Source organism: Podarcis bocagei (genome assembly GCF_964188305.1).
Source record: "Podarcis bocagei genome assembly, chromosome: 9".
NCBI lineage: Eukaryota > Metazoa > Chordata > Lepidosauria > Squamata > Lacertidae > Podarcis > Podarcis bocagei.
The window spans coordinates 55,657,710-55,679,018 of record NC_138134.1 but is presented as its reverse complement, the minus strand read 5'-3'; the positions used below and the strand labels follow the sequence as shown (position 1 = coordinate 55,679,018).

General features: G+C 43.2%; 1 long non-coding RNA gene across 1 annotated transcript; it reads left to right on the top strand.

The window, feature by feature from the left end:
- The first annotated feature begins 130 nt into the window (after positions 1 to 130).
- On the top strand, positions 131 to 1,936 carry LOC308594788. Its single transcript, XR_014011611.1, has 2 exons — positions 131 to 476; positions 1,822 to 1,936. It is a non-coding gene; the product is annotated as an uncharacterized lncRNA (long non-coding RNA).
- The last annotated feature ends 19,373 nt before the right edge of the window (positions 1,937 to 21,309 follow it).

Genomic DNA, 21,309 nt, shown 5'->3' with positions numbered 1-21,309 from the left:
TTACCACTGGATAGAATTTATGCTCTGAAAGACATCATCTTCGGCTCAAACATGTGAATAATCAATGCTTCTGTGATGCTTCCCCAATGTTACCTCATAATTACAAATTATATAATTTGAAGCACCTTGACTACATGAGCATCATTTGATGTTTATAATGATCGGGTGGCAGGGATACCCAGATCTCTTATTTCCCCATGCAAAGAGACCATGATTTAAAATGTTGCCTCTTTTGTATAGATCTTTGCTTGCCATATTGAATTGCAATGCACATTCCTCAAACCTATGTTCAATTTTACTTTATGACCACTTAACATCTCCAGGAAATTTCACATGGAACCTCTTGGCCTACCTCTGAAAATATCTTAGGATAATTACTCAAGGGGCCTTTGAAAAGTTGTAGTGCTACGTGTGTTTACATGGGAACCCGACATCAGAAAGCTTGGCAAAGCAAAGCAGAGGAGGAATATGATGAGGTAATCTGCTTTATCATACAACTCTTAAGCACAAAATGTTTGCATTTTCCTATTTTGCTCTTGTGCTACTTACTGAAATAGCTGAGCACTGATAATGCTATATTCTCAAAGCATCTTATTGGATTTAAATAAACATGACCAGAACTGCTTGGAAAAATTATGTTTTCTTTTGATCAGATGAACACACATGGGCCCCTCCAGATTTTATTGTGTGTTCATGGTGGTATTGGGTGATTATACATTATTCTGCTTTCAACAGTGTTAGGGGAAGGGTAGTACTACCTCTGGTGGGGGGTACATCATGCTCTTTCTGAGAGAGACCAGGATGTATGGATCAGGACAGTTTGCATTGATATCTGCAAAAAAAAAAAAAAACCCAGAGTGTTATTCAGTGCTAGTCCTATTACCCATTGATGGTAATGGACATGGCTAATTTAGATCCATTGATTTCAGTGGGTCTACTCTGAGTAGGACTTTGTTGAATACAACCTCAGTTCCTCCACTTCTGGTTCTTTGCATCCTTGTCTCTGTGTTCCAGAACCCAACTACTGATCTGCCTTTAACAGCACAATTTGGCTTTTTTATGCTTTTCTGCCTTTGCCTCAGCTGTATCCCAACTCGGGACTGACAGTATTCCTTCTAGTAGGAAAGCAATGGTGTTAAAATGACTGTCATAAATGATCTTGTATATGTAATCGCAGTACCCATACAGTCTTCTCTTCCTTCGTGTCACGTTTTGATAAATAATGAGGCCTGTATATTCAGACACACTCAGCACTTTCAGACAGTTTTGATCTTAATAGAAGCTGAGAATATTCAAACCCCAGCACAAGACACTGTTTAGAGCTGAACAGATAATGGCCAGACCACTAGTGAAGGCTAAAGTCCACCTGACAAGATCAAACACAAATCGTATCTCCACAGAAATGTGCCTGGTGTTGCTCTCAGGCAGTACAAAACAACTCATTCTTTCTGCCACAAAAATTCCAACAGAATCAGATAGGCCCTTGAGCCACCAGCTGCTCCTTTACTTTGTGGCTCAAAGAATGCGTCTGAATTTGAAAACTTGTCACCAAGCTGAATCTGTGACACACCTGTCTCTCTTGTCTGTCTCGTTCAGAAAAGCCTTACAGGGTAAGGCCGTAAAATTGAGATTTAACAAGACATCGCAGAATGCTAAACGTAACATACAGAACATGCTCCATATGCCCCACAATGGGAACGTCCTCATGTGTTACAATTTGTAAACAGGGACAACAGCTGTGGAATGCCATTGGCGGCCCCCCATTAATTCTGAGAGGACTGTCAGACAAAACATTAGATGAACTTCTCTCTTTTTTAAAAGGAACCAGAGATTAACCAACCATTTGTGTTATTTGGCATCAAAGAGAAGACACCACCGAGCATGAGCACCGCAAATCATCAAACAGAAGAAAGAAACATCGGTACGTGCAAGTGAATTTTGTGTGCTTGTGACACTTACTTCAATGCGGTGGGCAAGACTGAAATGGTAACTTGAGAGAGGCCGCAGGGAGGGACTCAGGCTGCTGATAGCCAGAGGGAGCGTCAAGATAAATGGCCTCACCACCAAAAACATCCTTTGTTCATTATTTTGTCTATTTAAGAGCACTTACATTCTGATTAACATTAGAAAAGAAAGAAAAGTCTAAGCAGTAATACAATATTAAAAACAAACAATATTATTTAAGCAAAAAATACAGCCTAGAACAGTAATCTAAAAGTACGCCAAAGCATGTGAAAGCAAATAAAACAATAAGTTCAAGGGAGTCAAGCACATCAAAGAAGGTCCAGTCTTATGAATGAGGAAAAGCCTGGGCAAAAGGAGAAGGTTTTACATGATATCTGAAGCAACTGGTGGCTGCCACAGAGGGAAGGGCATTTCATCGTATAAGGGCAACCACAGCTATAGGCCAGTGTGAATCAGGTCCTGACCCTTAGACTCATAGAGTTGAGACCACAAGGGTTACCTAGTCCATCCCCTGCAATGTAGGAATCTTATGCCCAATGTAGGGCTTGAACCCATGACCCTGAAATTGAGAGTCTCATGCTCTACCAACCGAGCTATCCCTGGTATACAAAAGCTTATTAAGTCAGATTTCCTTGCTGATATGAACACCTAGAAGATTCTGGTCCTCGTTGCTTCTTATAGGGTTGCCATACACACAGAATTTCCTGGACATATCTGGAACACTGCCATCTCTAGCAGGTTCCAGGCGGAAATCAGTAAAAATGTCTGGGAAAATCCAGATGAACAGCACCCCATGTCAGCAGTGCCAATTTTCCATAAAAATAGCTCAAAAACAGCAAAAAAAATTTTTTTTTTGCTATTTTGCAGATCAACAACTTTTCTGCCCAGATTTTCACTGTTTGAAATATGGCGACCCTAGTTTGCAATGTCTGATGGCAACATTTTGTAAGGACTGTTTCCCTCCTCATGCAACTTATTTTGAAGCAGGATGGGGCCCGCCAGTTATGGCTAGTCAGAGATCTGCTTTCTGGATTCTCAGCAACTTTCCTTCATTGCTGTCAGGGTACTAGCATCAGAACAGGGTAGGGAAGCAGAGGGGCTGTTGGGTTACAGGGAACCTCCGAAAATCTTGCAAAGCAGTTCCTCTTCCTATGGCGAGGAAAGCCACACCTCTAGTGGGGAAGAGGGGAAAGGACCAGAGGATGCTGCTGGGAGCCTCAGCACCGCTCCTGGCCAAGACAGCCAGGAGGAAAGCACACCCCTTTCGTCGCCCGCCCTGCGCAGAGGTGTAAAACGCAAAGAAAGAAGGAAAAGGCTGGGGGTGACGAAGCTCTTATGTTGAGGGAGGTCCTGGAAACAACTACTCCCGGATTCTGGTAGCGATTGAGGCAGATATGAACTTGTGGTGTAGCCTTATTGGGGTTCACTGATTGGGTCTGCATTGCTCCCGGACAGGAGGAAGGAAGTCAAATGACACCGAGGGTTGGTTCAGAGAAAGGGTTCTTTATTTCTGCTCTCCAGAACAGCAGAAAGGCACTTGCATGGTCAGTCCACAACAAGTCCAAAGAAATGAGAGATTACATGCAGTATATATATCCTCCAGGCACCCTCTCCCCCCTTCCCCAGGAATCCAGCCACGTCAGTTTGTACACGCAGGTTGACATCACAGATGTTCCTGCTCCAGTACTCTTAACCATAAAAGGGTATTCCTTCCTGTACTTCTGACCATAAAAGGATGTTCCTGTTCCTACTCTTATCTTGGAGCAAGAGGTCACCATCTCCAAGAACACCCTCTGGCGCTGTTCCCAGACTAGGTCTGTGCGTCTTTTGTGGTCAGGATATAAGATAAGGCACAGACATGTCTTCCCTGTTCTACTGGTACAGTCAAGGCCATACTTGCTGTCACAAACTGATAAAGGAGAGGGCTCTGAGCACTTGTTTATACAGCTGGGTTTCAGCTCAAGAGCTCAAGTTAAAGCATTTTAGCTAAGGAAAAATGGGGATTTTGGTGCAGTTTCAAACTGCCTGCACAGTCAGTTTTGGGGTTTGGGAAACCCATTCCTTCAGTGGCTCTGCACTGTAAATAGTTTTGCACCAAAATAAACCCTGTAAAAGACAGGTCTGAGTCCTGACTGATTACTCACAAGCAACCACCACTGCCGTCTGACAATTGCCCTTCATGTTGGCATGGTTCCTTCTTCCATCCTGAATGAATTGTAAGGTTAAATATCCCACTCCCTGGCTCAAGAAAATAACATCAGTACAAGACCTTCCAGCCAAGATTCTGACAACTAATAGGCTTCAGCATCTTTAGAATAGGCATGTAAGGGTTCGAAAGTCCTAGTCTCAAGATATTTCCAAACACTTTTAAGATGAAAGTAGTTCAGTGGTGTGTGTTGACTTGTACACCCACACAAAAGTGTGTTTTTTAAATTTGTTCTCCTTCCATAGTAAAATTTGCCAAGAGAATGATGGATCAACATGCAGTAAATCCTGAAAGCTGTTTTAAGAAAAGTTAATTCCCCCAACACCCTGTTTATTCCGAAACAAACTTATTTGTTCTGTTTAAAATACTGGCAGCATTTGTTTAAGGAGTACCATTGGGCTCACACATCACATCATTTCCACAATCCAAGCAAGGAAATTAAAAGTTAAAGACATAATAAATCTCCTGCTGTTTGGAGGGACAGCTTGTGAATCTACACAAAAGCCAGGTCAAGTATTTGCTGAAGTACAGTACTGTACCAAAAAAAGTATCCAGAGACAGCAAAGGACCTCGGCTGCAGAGATAACCATCTGGTTCTGGACATTAGTAGCTCTGCATCCTTCCCTTTTTTCATGTGTGTCCAAAATCACAACACTGCTGCTAACTGGAATTCTAATTCCACTGTCAGTAGCCGAAGAAAAGTATTGTTATTTTTTATTAGAGGGGGTGCTATCCAAGATTCCAGGTAAAAAGCCAAAATATGCATTTGCAAAGCTTTTCAGCAATGAAATAAATACATGTCCTTCCTATAAAGCTTTTTTGTAATACAACAAGTCCATCGCGCACAGGATTTCACTCCAAGTAAAATCCATTATTTATTGCACACTTGCTATAACAAGTTAGTACTCAGTTTGAATTACAGAGAAGAGTGCTGCGCTGAAACTCTACACCTCCAAAGGTTTTCAAGAAAGGATATTAAAAAGGATTTCACACTTACATTAATCACTCTGCACACTCTAAAGAGGTAAGTCTGGGATATATAAAATGAATGACGGGGGAGAAGTGGTCTTCATTACCCCGTTGCCCAAATATATTTTTGGAGGAGGGAAACTGGAGTCCTCTCAACTCTGAGTCTAGAATTTGCAACAGCTTTGCCTTGGATTATCTGTAAAAAAAAGGGGGAGCACAGTGCATTCTGGGTATACAGGCATGCAAATATGTGCAACCAACATAATTATTAATAGAAATACAAAACAAAGGGCTTTCAATGGAATTGAAGGGATCCTATGGGTCAATTGTGGGCCCAGGAGGAGGAATTCTGGGGGCTTGAACTTGATGGTTCAACAGTCTCTTACACAATAAGTCATTGTTCATGTTTCCCAGTGATGGCCTATATATTAATAAATGATGGAGTGTTTGCTTTGGGACTGGCCTAGAAAATGACACAACTCCAGAACCAACCCCTCCACTCTGTGCAAAAGAAATAAAAGAATGAAGTGAGGAATCAGTGCTGCTTAGTGCTGTTTGCCATTGTCACAGAAGAAGATATGGCATGAATTGTGCATTAAGGAAAACCACTTAAGGGTGTGTGCCTCACTTGCCCACAAAAGGAGTGGGAGTGAGAGAAAAATTAAATGGTAACTAATCATACAGCGACTCGGCTCCCAGATGTACCATAATCTCTGCTGTGGCTTGTATCTGCTCTTCCATCTTAGTTTGACTGAAAGGAAAGGGATTAGATACGATTGAGAGATGGGGGGTGGGGTTAGGTCACTTCCTGTATTACTTTGTAAAGTGGCTACAGAGTAGGCTAACAGAGCTCTACATGGTGGCAATTTTGCTCGGGGCATATTATAAAGTCATAATGACTTTATGTATGTGTCACTTCTTTTGCATATACTATACATACATGGTGCTCAAAGCAATTCACAGGAAAAGTACAAACAATTAGAGACTTGCCTGTGGAACTGTGACCAGCTCTCATTTCCAGGGAACAGGATGAAACACCCATTGGCTTAGGATGCTTCCAAACCGTCAATATCTTGCAGGAGCTATTCAAGTGCATACTGTTCATTTGGTTTGCCCAATGAAAGTGGATTAAAGTCCTCTGCCACCCTAACACAACGCATCTACTTTAAAAACAAACGAAAAGAAAACTTTTTGCAGTTAGAAAAGTGAAGGGGAAAATGCACTGCAAAGTGTGGGATGAACGAATGATGAACAGGTGTATCAGGATGAATGCTCATTGTCATATAACCTTCCCTGTAAACAAATAGGAATGAAAGCTCAGTAAAGATTGGACATAATCTACCAGTAAATACTGCGTAGGCTTTCTAGAAGCAAATCAGGATGAATGTTCAATAAGCAGGTAATATGAAGAACTTAGATTGTAAGCAGCAGATAGGAAAGTTGTCAGCTCTGGTGATGGCAGTTTCAGTTTTCAATTTTCTAAAAAGCCATTCAACCAAATGGGGATGTTTTATGGGCTCTCCCTCCATTTCCTCATTTGTTTGATGTTTGCTACCAGACTGCTAGTAATACACGACTCACAATGAGCCCTCTTGTGGATAATTTTAGAGGGGATGCCTTGATGCTTCCCTCATCCATCTTTGCCCCGACACACAACTTGACTGTTGGACAGATGATGGAATACAGAAATTGTAGCTAAGTGAATATCGAAATGCAGACACTAAATCACTGGCCTTATTAAAACTGTAATAATTTAGAACTGGGAAACATCATTTGGCAAGTGCTGCAGAATGAAAGTGAGAGAAACTCTTGCAGCAGTTATGAGTTAGGAGGTCAGCAAATGCCAATCATATATTCCAGCACAATTTGATAGCTGAGCTGGAATTATGATTGTGATGGAATGCTGAAGTGTTTGCATGTTTTAAAGGAGAGCAAGTGCTTCCTGGGTTCTGAGGTTAAATAGGAAGAATTCAGCTTACCCATTAAGACTTCTGTGTTGTTACATATCTATTTATGTTAAAAATGTACCCCATCTAAAGGACTCAAACTGAGCTCTCAGGGTGGCTTATAATCCTTTCCCTAAGTCTTCAAAGCACCACAGATTTATTATCTCAGCAGCTCTTACGCCAGCATATAAGATCAGCTGTACCGTATTGGCCCGAATATAAACTGCACCTTTAAAATTCAGGGGGGTGGGGAGAGATAATACCCAAATATAAGCCATTCCCTTAAAATTCCGCAGGCATTCAAACCCGTTCTGTTTTATCGTATGTCTGTTTCAGCAGCGATATCATTAAAGCCAATTTTTGTAAGGTCGTGAATTTAAGCTGCACTTTAACTTTTCACAGTCAGAATTTGGAAAAAAGTGAGGCTTATATTCAGGCCAATACAGTAATTGTTGTTGGCATCTCAGGAGACAATGGAGTGTGCCTCCATGTGTAAAGACAAACCGCTGTGTTAGCAGCACCAAAGTGACCTCCCCTGGGTGCAAGCCTGCGCAGTGTGTATGGAGGTCTTGGGGTGCCCAGATGACAAGACCTTCTCGGCCTCACTGATGTGGTTCAAAGGAAAGCAGAGAATACCTGTGGTAAGAGCTTGGCTGCAGGAGTTGCCAGAAGGAGGTGTACAAGGCACCATCCAACTGTCTTAAAGACTCCACTCTGGATTTGTGTGGGGTTTACTCCTTGAACTTTCCTTCTCCTGAAGATATCCTACAAGGCAGCAGAGGGAGCCAATGGGCCATAGCACCTCTTCCAATGGCAGCCCAAGCAAGATCATAGCATCTGGTATATGTTCAGGACCAGAGTTTTCCTTCTAGATGAGCTACCTTCCCAGGCTGGTGAACTCCATCTGCCCTCATTTCTCTCTACAGCACATGCAGAAACTGTCTATTTGACTGTTGGACCCACAGAGGTCTGTTAACTTTGGATCCTCCCCTCCTCTATTTAATAAATCACTGTACATGGAAAGAAGGCAATTATGAAAAAGATGAAACAGAAAAGGAAAAACAAAAATAAAATCTATATCCAGTTCCATGGGTTAAGATATAGTTGAGTAGAAGAATGAAAAATTAACCCAACCACCCATTAGTATTAATTAAACTACATTCAGTCTTCATAACATAACAAATCTATTTTAATCAAAATCAAATTGTATTCATTTTTAATCTATAACATGTATTAGCTCTTCTCTTACAATAGTCCCTCCCCCCTCATTTTGAACAAAGTGTTCCAATGGGTCCATCATGTCTAGTCCTGACCTTGTGACAGGAATAGAGTCCTTGGAGGATGAAAGGGACACCCCAGAGGTCAAGGACCCTGATGAGTAGGTAGGGCCCCCCTGAGAACAATCCTGAGCATCTTCTGAAATGGTCCCAAGTGTTGGTATCTGAGAAAGAACCTCTGGATGCAGCAGAGAAGGAGATCTCTGTTGCCTCCCACCACTCCTCTGCATTCAGCCTGTCCATGACATGCAGGGAACGGGCTCTGGTTGAAGGAGGTGGCCAAGGACCTTGGGTGTTGGTTGCAGATGTGAACGGTTTGGTGGTGAGCTGGCCGAGGTGGGGTCTGGCTCAGGTGGCAACATAAGGCATTGAGCTGGATCCTTAGCTGATCAGGGGTCTGGGAGGGGAGTCTCTGACTGGGAATCCACATGGGAGCCAATGGGCCATAGCACCTCTTCCAATGGCAGCCCACGCAAGATCATAGCATCTGGTATATGTCAGGGGTGACTCTCCAGCTCTGGGTTGACCCCAGCTTATTTATCAACCAGTGGGTGGGTTGCTTGATACTGGATCCATACCCAATGCCTTGGCCAAAACCTACTTTCATCTGTAAGCAATAAAAAAGTTGTGTTCCATTTCAACCCAATACAAATCTCCTGTGTTTATTTCTATGGTTCACCCCTCACTGTGCTGCAGGCATCATTCACCTTTGATGGCAATGGCAAAGTTGCTTGCATCTATTTTACGAAGTGTAATAACAGTAAATTCACAGCTACTAATGGATGCTGCTACTCAGCTCACATAAACACCCCACTGCACAAATCCACTTTTGCAAACGCTAGTAAGATATTTGCCACAACAGATGATATAAAGCAATGACATTTACAGGGCAGCGGCATAGATTGCCATATATTGGGGCTTCTGTGAACTTGCAAATGTTGGTTCAATAAAAAGTGTGGGGAGAGAATTAACTTTGAATTATTTTACATATGTGAGTTTAAATCCAGTGTTGTTGTTGTTGTTTTTAAATATTCTTTCATTCTCATCTGCTAGTTGGTGAGTGGGAGTATTGTTTCGTTTATTGTGTGTGTTGTTGGTTGTTGGTTGTTGGAACCTGTCTGTCTTGGGAGACAATGGAGGAGTGAGCCTTTGGGGGTAACGTCAAACTGTTGGAAGGCTGCGGTGCCTGCTGTGGCTGTAGAGACCAACATGGGGGAGACATGTTTTGTTGCAACTGGGGCAGATGAAGGCATCCAGTTGTGCTGCTGCAGATGCACCATGGTGTTTCTTCTCTGCGCTCCTCCCAGTGGTCATTCTTCCTCTGGTCACTGCTATGGATGCCCAACCTGACTGCCTGTCTCCAGGCACTGCAGTAGTCTGCAAGGGATTCCCACATGAGAAGGTGTTGCTGGCCTTCGTGTCACAATTGCAGACATCTTCATAACACAGAGTTGGTTTGCCAGTGGGCCTGGTGCCTGAGCCAGCTCCCCATTGAGCACATCCTTGGGGATCGTGCCATCTTCCATTCCGTGGACATGACCAAGCCTGTGTAGATGTCGCTCAGACAGCAGTACAGACATGCTGGGAATGTTGGCTTGGGAGAGCACAAGAGGGGCAGCAGTAATCTGAAGCCTGTCAGCAGCAGCAGCTCACCAGCCTTCCCCAAAGTTTTTCTTTTTCTACAACAGCATTAATGCGTGTCAGCACTGCTGTGAACCAGATGTTAGGCCAAAAGTTGGGTGCATTTTATTAAAAATGCATTTAGGTCTTGCTTTCCAAACACGATGCATTCCTAGGAAATTGTTCATTGGGTGACCGTTTGCATAAAGAGTCCACAGTCTCCATTATTTCCTATGGGAACATTTCTAATCCATGATCTCTCTTCCTCCAGGGTTTCTTCCTAAATTGCTGCAACCAGCCAAATAGAGACAAAGGCAAAACTGATTTGTCTGATCTCTCCAGATCCCTGATTTGTGCAATCTCTCTCCCTGCTCCCATTCTCCATGATTTTTGCCCCAAAATGGCTGTTGTTGTCCAGAAAAGCACAAACAAGTAAGCAAGTGGGCAAACTCAGCCTGTTTGGATGTGTGAATCAGCTGTGTCTGTAGGCATAATTCTTTATGTTTAGATAACTGAATTTGTGTATAATAAGCGTTCTGATAGTGGGACCTGTGTGTAAACTGAATTGAAAAGAAGACATGGGGTGCATTCTGACATGGGGAATAGCACATTAGTTTTCCTGATTGTAATGTTCGTGCTTCTGTCCTTTTTTTGAATGTTCCTTTCATATTGTGGTGCCTGTAGTATTATGGAACTAGCTTTTTGTTTGATATACCAGCATGTCGTGCTAAATTTCTTTCACAGGAGTTGCCATAGTGTGACACAACAATGAACATCATTGGATAACATCACTCCTCCTTCACTCTTTCAATGCATGCATACTTCTCTTCCCCCATTATTCCCCCAAGAAAGCAGCCAGAAAACTATATGCCACCCTAAATTTTGTATGCCACCCCAAAGTTTGTATGCCACCCCAAAGTTTGTCACTTTACTCCATGATTTGCACCATGTGAAAGCTCAAATGCAATGCAGAAATTAATAGATAGGAAATGTATGGGAAATGGAATAAGCTGCAGCCAGTGAAACTAACATGGTGGGGGGAGTCTTTTATGTGCATTTTGGTTAATTTTCATCATAATACTTTATATTTTTAAAAAATTGCAGTGAAATTTCAGGAAGACAATTTATTATTCGCAGATTCTTGTGAAATTTTCACATGGGATGTTGAGGACGGTAAAGGAGTTTAAGAAGCAACCATCAAATCACACCTGCTTTACAAAGTCTGGAAATTTAAGTTTGAAATAATACAGTACGTTGGTGCTGCTATGCAACAGGCCAAGGTGATCTGAGTTGTTAAATCCAGGAGGGAATTCAGAAAGGGAGGAAGGGAGGTATGGAAGCACCCTACCCTGAATTGGATACTGAAGAAACACTTGGGTCTAACATGTTCGTTCATGTGAATGTATTGCCATTCATTACATGCTTTACAAGGAAATACGTTTTCCTTCCTAGACACCTCTTCTCATCTCTGAGGGGAAACATCTGTCCCCTTATATGAATGCGGTAACGGTAATTAAACATCTAGAGATCTGCATCATAATTCTTTCTCAAAAGAGGCATGCTCTGTCATTTGCCAGCTACTTGAAAATGTGTACTAAATATTCTTATATAACTTCTAGTCACAAAAGAATCATAACAACATTCATGCTGACAATTCTTATGCTTTTCATCCAAGGCAATCTGTTGATTTTCTTTTCATTTCGGGAGGGGACCATACAAAAACAACTGATTCCTTCAACACAACATTGTAGACAGTTCATTCAGGGAGTGACAGATCCTTTATCAAAGTATGGCATTTGCAGTGCTAATAGTACATGGTTTAGTTGCAGTTTCCATTAAAAGCTACATTTTCCATGTCGTCCATAATGCACCACTAATGTCTCTGGGCAAGGAACAAACTTTCTTCTTAAAGTCATTGAATTGTAGTTTTTAGTGAGTCAATCCATAAATTTAGATTTGGATGTTCTTAGGATGATCAGTGTAGAGAATCATTTTGTTGTTTTTAAAATGGTTTTGCAAATGTCTTCATTTGGGGGGGAGGGAAGCACAAAAACTTTGTGGGCTAAAAGCAAATGTGCATTAAATGGCAGTACTTCTGAGTGATATAACATATTTCAAGTGTTCAAATGCTTCTCTTACATTAGGGGTGGGCATCATGTAGGCCTCCAGATGTTTTTGGATATGAACTCCTGGCATCCCTAACTGGCCATGCTGACTGGGGTTAATGGGTGCTGGAGCCCAGAAACAGATTGTCCAACTCCGACTTACTTCATCTCAATAATTCTTACAAAGGATTGGAGCATGGAAAGCCAGCATGATTATTTCCACCAAGGTCTGCACCAGGCATCACATTGCCTGAGCTGGGTAGAACACCCCAGTGCCCTCTTCTCCTCTGTCTTACAACTTTGGGCAAGCCCAACGCAATGTTCTGGGGTCCTTCATCAGGGTGAGGCATTGTGCACAAGGTCACCCTGTGCCTGTTTAAAATACTGTTTAAATAGCATTTGCTGCCATTTCAGCAAAGAAACTGTGGCACAGGTGCTTTCCAAGGTGATCTCAGCAACAATGGGCATGATCACGCATTCCTGAGAGTATCTGTGCCTCCACTGCTTTGCTGACAGCCAATCAATTGGGTGATAGCATCAGCAGGAGTGGGGAGAAGCAGTTGGTTGCTGCAATGGTCAGGTGACTGGCTAGTAAGTTGCCACTGTTGTAGGTGGCCCAGCAGACAGTGGGTGGGAAGCATCCAAACTGCCACCCCTGCTGATCTGAGCTGAGCATGGCTCATGGTAAGGCTAGCTTCACACAGTAGTTGTGGGGCTGAGACTAAGAGAATAGCCTCTGCCTAGGGAGTTTGTGGAAAAGTAAAATCTGAGCAAGGAACTTTCTGGTTCCTAGCTCATGCTTGACCACTATGCTTTGCCAGCTCAAAAATGAATAGCAGTACAGTCTTGTATGAAAAAGATTTTGAAGCAATGTAGACACAAGCAATGTAATGAAGCAATGTAAAATCAACTCTACCTAGCATATAAGTTAGCACTGCAGCTAATTTTAACAATTTACAAGAAACAAAAAGTAGTCCTGCCCACCCTAGTTGATTAGCAAACTAATTCTAGCATCACCCCTAGTTGATTAGACCTAGTTGATGGCAGAACAGTCTTGCTATATGCATTTTATATAATGATGTCAGCCGAGTTTTTGGTACGAAATACAAGATTTGGAAATTTTTGTAAAGTCTGCCAGCAAAATGAGGTGAGCGTTATTGCCCTGTAAGCTCCTCTTTGGCTCAAAATTGAATATGAGCCTGATAGTAACACCTTTCTCCCTTACCTGCCTGCTACCCACCCACTTACATGACTGCATATTGTGTGTGTTGGCTAAAAATGGACAGTGTGCATTGACTACTAGGATTTGGTTTTTGACGAGGCCTCTAATTCACCTGACATAGGTGGTAATGATGGCAAGGAGGAGGAGGCGGAAGATAAAGATGAGGAGTATATACTTGAGTAGCAGAAGAGGTAAGTTGAACTCTTCCTCTGGAGCCATGAGGAACCTCCTGTTGTTATTTCCCTGCCGCCTTCATTGGAAAATAGGATTCTGACTAACTTGGTAGCTAATCATAGCATGACACCAGGAGTACATAAGCCCCAACATTGGAACACAGCTCAAAAATGCAAATAGGGTTACACCAGTCTTCCCTTATCTCTACAGAACTATGGGCACACAAGTGAGAATTCTGGTGATTACTGTACTTTTTTAAACATTGCTGTGACAGAGGAGTTGTCCAGCAGGATGGAGAAGCTAGAGTTGCCACCGTTGTTGATATGCAGGAGTGCTCAACCAGTCAGGAAGATAAGGTTAGAATGACCTAGGCAACAAGGATGTTGCCTAGCATATATTTCATCCATTGAAGCTGTGAGTAGCACACAGGTTGTTTGCAAGCTACTGGATGCTGGGTTTGGATTGCTAAAGGATATGAGCTGCTATCAGGCTGGGTGATGGGGCTTTCTACACGTGGCTCCAAGAGACATTTATTGCCTTCACATCTTCCCCTCTTAATAATCATGAGTTAGCTGCATCTCTGACTTATGGTGTTTTGTTGGAAATAATTTCATACTGCACTTTGGGGTTATAATCTTCAAGTTAGGGCACATATAATAACCCCTCTTCTTCTAGACATTTTGAATTTTTGGGATTTACCTATTAGAAGAAACTAATTCAAGGTATCTTCTTTAAAGCATTCCTCTTTGTTTGTATAGCATGCCTTAAATAGCTACTGAACTAAAATATGAGTGATTTTTGTAAGACAGAAACCACCAACACAACTTTGACAAAGTGTCTATAGCATGTGCAGGCAAGGAAGGCAATGAAAGCCACAAGCCACTTAATCTGAAGGAGTCCCACTGATGTCATTTGGACTCCTCTTAAGTAAGTGGCTTCTGGAATGCATCCCAAATATGCTTTGCAAACATAAACCCTGCTCACTAGTTTATATGGAGATTTTCGACAAAAGAAACTATGAGGCATCACTGTTTTATGTTGAGGGTGTTTCATTCTCTCTGGAATAATATCCGCTCATTGGAAAATCCTCAGTTATAAGCCATGCTGTAAAACTGATACTCGTTCCATGATATCTGTAAATGAAATTACCAGACCAGAAGCTACTGCCAATATCCTCACTCCTTAAATGTTTTCATGCTAAGATAAGAGGACCTGTTTTTAACTGTTTAAAGTCCCAGGGCTCAGCTTTGTGCTATCATGTTGTTAGGAGGCCTTGCTATGAAGCAAGTGCGTGGAATTGGATAGCCAAGGAGAGACCTAAAGGATCTGAAACACAAGTGGTTTGAGCACAGTGGGGTAGCCTTAAAGACGCTGGCAGAAGACCAGAGAGCTGTTTGCGGTAATAGAGGAGAGACTCCTTACAAACTCTCATCCTCATTCCAACAGAGCAGTTGGTAGCTGTTAAGTATACACAGAATGTAAAAGGAGAACAAAAAGTGGCTGCACTGAGCCGCGGGAAGAATGAATAAAATGCATTAGGTCTCTAGCACAGAAGAATTAGAAACCTATATAAATAAAATACAGAGAGCTCCAAATGAGAGCAGGGCAACTTCTGTGCAACACCGCTGGAGTGGAAGTTGAGCGTGTGCTGTTATGTTCTCCAACCAATCGTGCCGTGTCTAAGGTTGTGAGACCTATAGACCTATAAATACAATTGTCATTATAGGTGTTACTGTATACAAACTATTGGCTGGATTCTTAGGTAAAGGTAAAGGTACCCCTGCCCGTATGGGCCAGTCGTGTCCGACTCTAGGGTTGCACGCTCATCTCGCTTAAGAGGCCAGGGGCCAGCGCTGTCCGGAGACACTTCCGGGTCACGTGGCCAGCGTGACGAAGCTACTCTGGCGAGCCAGCACCAGCGCAGCACACGGAAACGCCGTTTACCTTCCCTCTATAAAGCGGTACCTATTTATCTACTTGCACTTGGGGGTGCTTTCGAACTGCTAGGTGGGCAGGAGCTGGGACCGAACGATGGGAGCTCACCCCGCCACGGGGATTCAAACCGCCGACCATACGATCGGCAAGTCCTAGGCACTGAGGTTTTACCCACAGCGCCACCCGTGGCTGGGTTCTTATTCCTTTGCTTTTGTGGTTTTCAGGTGGGGGGTAGGGATACTTGCTCTCTTTGAAACGGCTGAACAGATTGTTTCTTTTCTTGAATGCACAAATGTGCCGAATTGCTCTTTCCCATGGCTCTGTGAGATGTGCACCTAAAAGGAGGTGTGAACAATTACTAGGGGACCCTCCAAGCATCCTTTTAATTCAGCTTTCATTATGTTATTGGGGTGGACATACTGCTTCATTTCCAAACACTGTGTACCCCACAGTGTCCTGCTGAAATCCTGTAACTTTATATACCACAAACACAATTTTTGGTCCCGCCTTGGTTGTGCTTCATAGCACAAGATTACCCCAGCAGATGGCAATAATGCTGTAACACTGGGCATGCATGGCAGAACAACTAAGAAAGCTGAATGACATATGGACAGTCCAGTATAAATTCACATTACTGCATCAACGACATGTCGCTCTCTGGAGAGGCTGAAACTCCTCCCCAGCACTTTGCTTAAGAATGAGCAGCACATATTTTCTCATCAGCTCTTCTGTCCTTGACTACACTTTATGCTCATCAACACACCAGTTTGGACTGTTGATTAGGCAGGAAAGCTTTCAGGTCTCCCCCTTTATTTCTTCTAATTTGCTCCCCTTCTTTAATCTATGTTTCAATACTGGGCTACGGAGTCAGCAGTGGAGGGACACACAGAAACCCCTCAAATTGAGGAAGACCGTGTTCCTCAGACAAAATCCCAGCCTGAACCAGAAGTCTTCTATACAATTTCTTGGCCAGGAGAGCCCAACGGCCACTTTGCATTGGGTAGGCAGAGCGTGGGGATATACCATTGCAAGAAAGATGTTCCAAGCTGCATTTCTGATAGCTCATCACATGGGTTAGCCAGCAGCTCCTGCTAAACTTGAATCAAGTCTTATTTCAGCTCGGCAAAAACATCTGGAGTGCCTAGAGGGCCAGTGAGAGTATAGGGAGAGTGTGTGTTCCACTGGCCAGAATTCTAGAGGGTCACATTTGGCCCCCAGGCGTGATCTATTCTGTCTCCCTATCCATTATGAAAATCTATGGCTTCTTTCCATATCCTCAACTAAAGTATTTTTTATTCTCTAGTCACGCACTGCTTTTGACTAGAGCACTTTCTCTCGCCAATATTTAGGGCCCCATCCAGACTGTCGCTATTTGGCAGGAGGGATTCGGTTGCATACTGACAGTTTAGGTTCATGCAATTAAAGCATTCCTGTGGCAATGGACCAAATTAGAAAAACCTGGACTTTTGGGGGCAAGGAAAGTGTCAGAAAGTAACGTAACCACCATGCAAATCAATCAGGATAAATGCTCAATAAACAAGTCATCGGGAGACATCCAAGAACTCTGTCGCCAAAACCATTAACTTCTCTCAGATCCCATTCACAACTGCAATGAAGCCTAAGTACATGCCAGAATATTTGCGGAGATCCATCCTTTGTTACAGTTTCCCCATTGTCATTTTCCACATTGTCTACATTTATGGGCCCAGCTCTGTGAAGTCTTTTAATTTTTACTACTTGAATTCAACTTTGTCACTTTCCCCTCCCCCCACTTATACACACCAGCTTCTACTGATCGTTTGGAGGACATGCGTCAATCATTGTTTCGTAGGATTTCACCTTCTGCAGAGTTACTATTTAAAATAGTTAACCAGGTTTATATGGTCCCAGTAAAAAGGTAAAGGGACCCCTGACCATTAGGTCCAGTTGTGACCGACTCTGGGGTTGCGGCGCTCATCTCGCTTTATTGGCCGAGGGAGCCATGTACAGCTTCCAGGTCATGTGGCCAGCATGACTAAGCTGCTTCTGGCGAACCAGAGCAGCGCACGGAAACGCCGTTTACCTTCCCGCCGGAGCGGTACCTATTTATCTACTTGCACTTTGACATGCTTTCGAACTGCTAGGTGGGCAGGAGCTGGGACCGAGCAACGGGAGCTCACCCCGTTGTGGGGATTCGAACCGCCGACCTTCTAATCGGCAAGTCCTAGGCTCTGTGGTTTAACCCACAGCGCCACCCACGTCCTCATGGTCCCAGTAGCTGCCTTAAAATAAAGTTGTTTGTCTTATTATGCAGCTTTCCAAGCAAATGTGGAATGGTTTTCTGTAGTTGCGGTTTATTGCCAGGAGCAAGAAAAGGATAAATTGATAACAAACCTTATCCTTTCAGAGACCACATTTAATCTTGCAGTTCTTTGAGAATAAAATCACGTGCCACTTTGCAGGAGAATGCCACCTATCTTTACACTCCCAAGAACAGTAAGGATCCACAGGTGTTCCTTTTGAGACTTACTGACTTAGATTAGTGCCCTTGTGAATCTGCATGTTAGTGGCAACACAACCAGCCAAGGGACTTTCCAAGTTTGACACTTGTGGATCAAGTGTCCATTAAGCCCTTTGATGAAACTGTTCTGACTGCTGTCCAGTCATTTATGGACCTAGCTGAAATGTTTCATCAGAGCTCCTCACATACCAAGCTTCCTTCATTTCCTCCTTCTAATCCCTCCTTAAATACATTTCCTTTCAAAGCCTTCCAATGTCAATCTCCTGGCCAAGAGCATCTGTGCTGATTTCATGACGACCTAGCAGTCGGCTAGACCTTGTTTAGGAGACAAGCAAGAGATCTGTGATCTGTATTTACCAGTACTTTTTAGCAGCATAGAAAAGCCGGGGGCGGGGGGAGGCAAACTACACAGCATTGGTCTGCTTGAAAGGCCAAAGACACATAGAGTGGTACCTTGGTTCTTGAACGTAATCCGTTCTGGAAGTCTGTTCGACTTCCAAAATGTTCAAAAACCAAGGCACAGCTTCCAACTGGCACAGGCGCAGCTGCATTGGACGTTCAGCTTCTGAAAAACATTCGAAAACCGGAACACTTGCTTCTGGGTTTTCAATGTCTGGAAGCCGAAATGTTCAAGTACCAAGGTGTTTGGGAACCAAGGTTCCACTGTACACTGATGCAGCATCTGCAGACTTGAGGGTGCAGAGTCTCCTCCTGTTCACTTCTGTGGAAAGTGCAGGTCTGAGCAAGTGTACTATTGGCACAGAAATGGAAGCAAGAAGAACTACCGACGAAAGAAGAATGGCAGACAAAATTAATGGACTATTCAGAATTAGATAAGATGACAGGAAGGATTCGAAACCTGCGAGATGAGAGATTCTCAGAGGACCGGAGTAAATGTGTGAATTATTTGAAAAGCAATTGTCATCAACAGATTACGCCAGTAGGATTGCAAGAAGTTTTGTAAGGAGGCCTATGTGAAATATTGCAGAGGAAAGTATGAAAAGAATTATTAGTGAAGGACTATTAAAATTAACAGTGAAATTAATGAAATGCAGATTAAGTGATAGACTGAAAAATCTTCAGATGTGGTTGATGGAAGTCCAAAACATTGTATAAGATAAGAAAATATGTTATATGATTTGTGGAAATTTTATGTAAAAATCAATAAAAATATATATTTATATATAAAAAGGAAAGTGCAGGTCTGCCTGCTTCCACAAAACAAAATGGCAGTAGGCAAACATTTCCCATCAGCCACCTACTTCCTTTTGAAACATCAGCCTCCCTGACATAGTTACGCTAGGACTGGAGAGCAGAAGGGGAGGCACTGGCTGGCTTTTGTATTGGCCAGAGGACCTAAGGTCACCAGGAGGTTGCATTCCACGTTACTGAGAAATGGCATCAAGAGTGAGTCTAACCTGGGTCCACTCATGGACCAGAGAAGGAGCAGCAGCAGGGTAGTTGAATCTCCCCTCCTTGTCTGAAAGAATACTGAGCTATGACTAACCTGTTGTCCCTGGACAGTGGATGCAAGAGGAATAATAGAATTTCAATATACTTCAAGACGTTCCTTTAATTCAAATACTTTCCCTGTGTTTGTGTGCGTTCTGAATACTATAAATTACACGACAGCTCTACACATGATTTTCTATACAGTGGTCCGGGCAACACCCCATTCCTGTTTCAAGATAAGAGGTGAGGAAATAATATTTTTATTTTGCAGCAACCTTCACCACTGGCTAAAACCATGCCTTTTCACCCTGGCTGCCTATTATTGTTCATTCCCTGAATTGTATTATATTTTAATTAAAGTTTTAAAGTTTTATTATAAATGTTGTTGCCTCAGTGTATAGGTTTGTACATTTCTTTCTCTTGTTTTGTTTAGTATTGTTTAAACTTTATTGTGGGCTCCTCAGCACATATGCTATTGGTGTGCAACAGCAACCCCTAGTGGACAAATTCACACTTCCTTAGAAATATCCATTGAAAACTGCTTTTCAACCTGGGAAGGGGAAAAAAAATCTTACAAACTAAAAAAGTATGAAGAATATTTATTTCTTTGATAATGTTTACATACTGCTAGAATGTAAAACACACCCACACCCTCAAAGCAGTTTGCTAGACCATCCATGTATCCCTAGAGAAGCTACAGTGCGTCCCCTGAAGATTTTCAAATTATGTCCAATACTTTTATTATTATTTAAACTGGCTTTTAGCAGCTGCTAATGGTTTTTGTTGCCTTTGTTTTTTGAGTGGGGAAACATTTTTTAAAAATTGTTCTCACTTTTTAAACACCCGGTCACTGCATCAATGTCCAGAACCTCTGAAGAAGATACTGAGACAGCGTTGGTTTAATATGCTGTGTCAACAATGGTGAACAGTTAATCAACCAAGCTTTCTATAATTGGGTGGCAGCTCTAGAAGTAAAATATATCCCAAGCCCTTAAGTTGCATAAGACAAAACTGAAAAATGTGCACATTCCTATGGGCCGCTGATATGGCCACTCAGCCAAGTTTTCCTTTGTGCTTCTGTTGTTGATCTCTCCCACGTTGATGTCTGCTGGCCACAGGGGCGTAGCAAGGGGTGTGGTAGGTGCAGTCCGCCCCAGGCGTCCCCACTGAGGGGGGTGACAAAATGCCAGGCGGCACTCACCGTGGGGCCTTCAGTGCGCCAGAGCCACAAGTCTCTCCTGGGAGTGACGCAGTGGCTTGAGCAACCGCAGGCTCCACGCTATCCAAACAGTCCGCCTGTTGCTTCCCCCTCAGCTGTGGGGCGGCTGAGTGGGAGGAGACAGGCAGACACCTTGGAGGCCCTGCAGTGCCCCTGTGGCCGGCTGGTCCCACCCCTCGGCGCCCGGTCCACTTGCTCCGCCACTGGCTGGCCATGACCTCATTTGCACTGAAAGCCTTAAATCTGGCTGGGAAACTTTTTCAGTCTGAGTTCTGCATTCCTTTCTCAGGCCACACATCCGTGACAGGCGGCAAAAGTAGGTGCAGAGGCAAAAGTGGACAGAGCAACGAAAGTCAATTTTACCTTTGTCCAATAAGATAGTTTATACATGCACACACTTTCCTCTAGCCTTCATCCTCTCAAGGAGGCATTGCCATTCCAAAGACACATGCCAGCTAGGCACTCAGGATGTGAAGCAGCAGTGTGGCTTGGGAGAGTTCTGAGGGCCAGGTAGACAAGCCTGAAGGGCCTGCAGTGGTGGTGTAGTAAGCCAGTGTGGTGTAGTGGTTAAGAGTGGTAGACTTGTAATCTGGTGAACCGGGTTCGCTTCCCCGCTCCTCCACATGCAGCTGCTGGGTGACCTTGGGCCAGTCACACTTCTTTGAAGTCTCTCAGCCCCACTCACCTCACAGAGTGTTTGTTGTGGGGGAGGAAGGGAA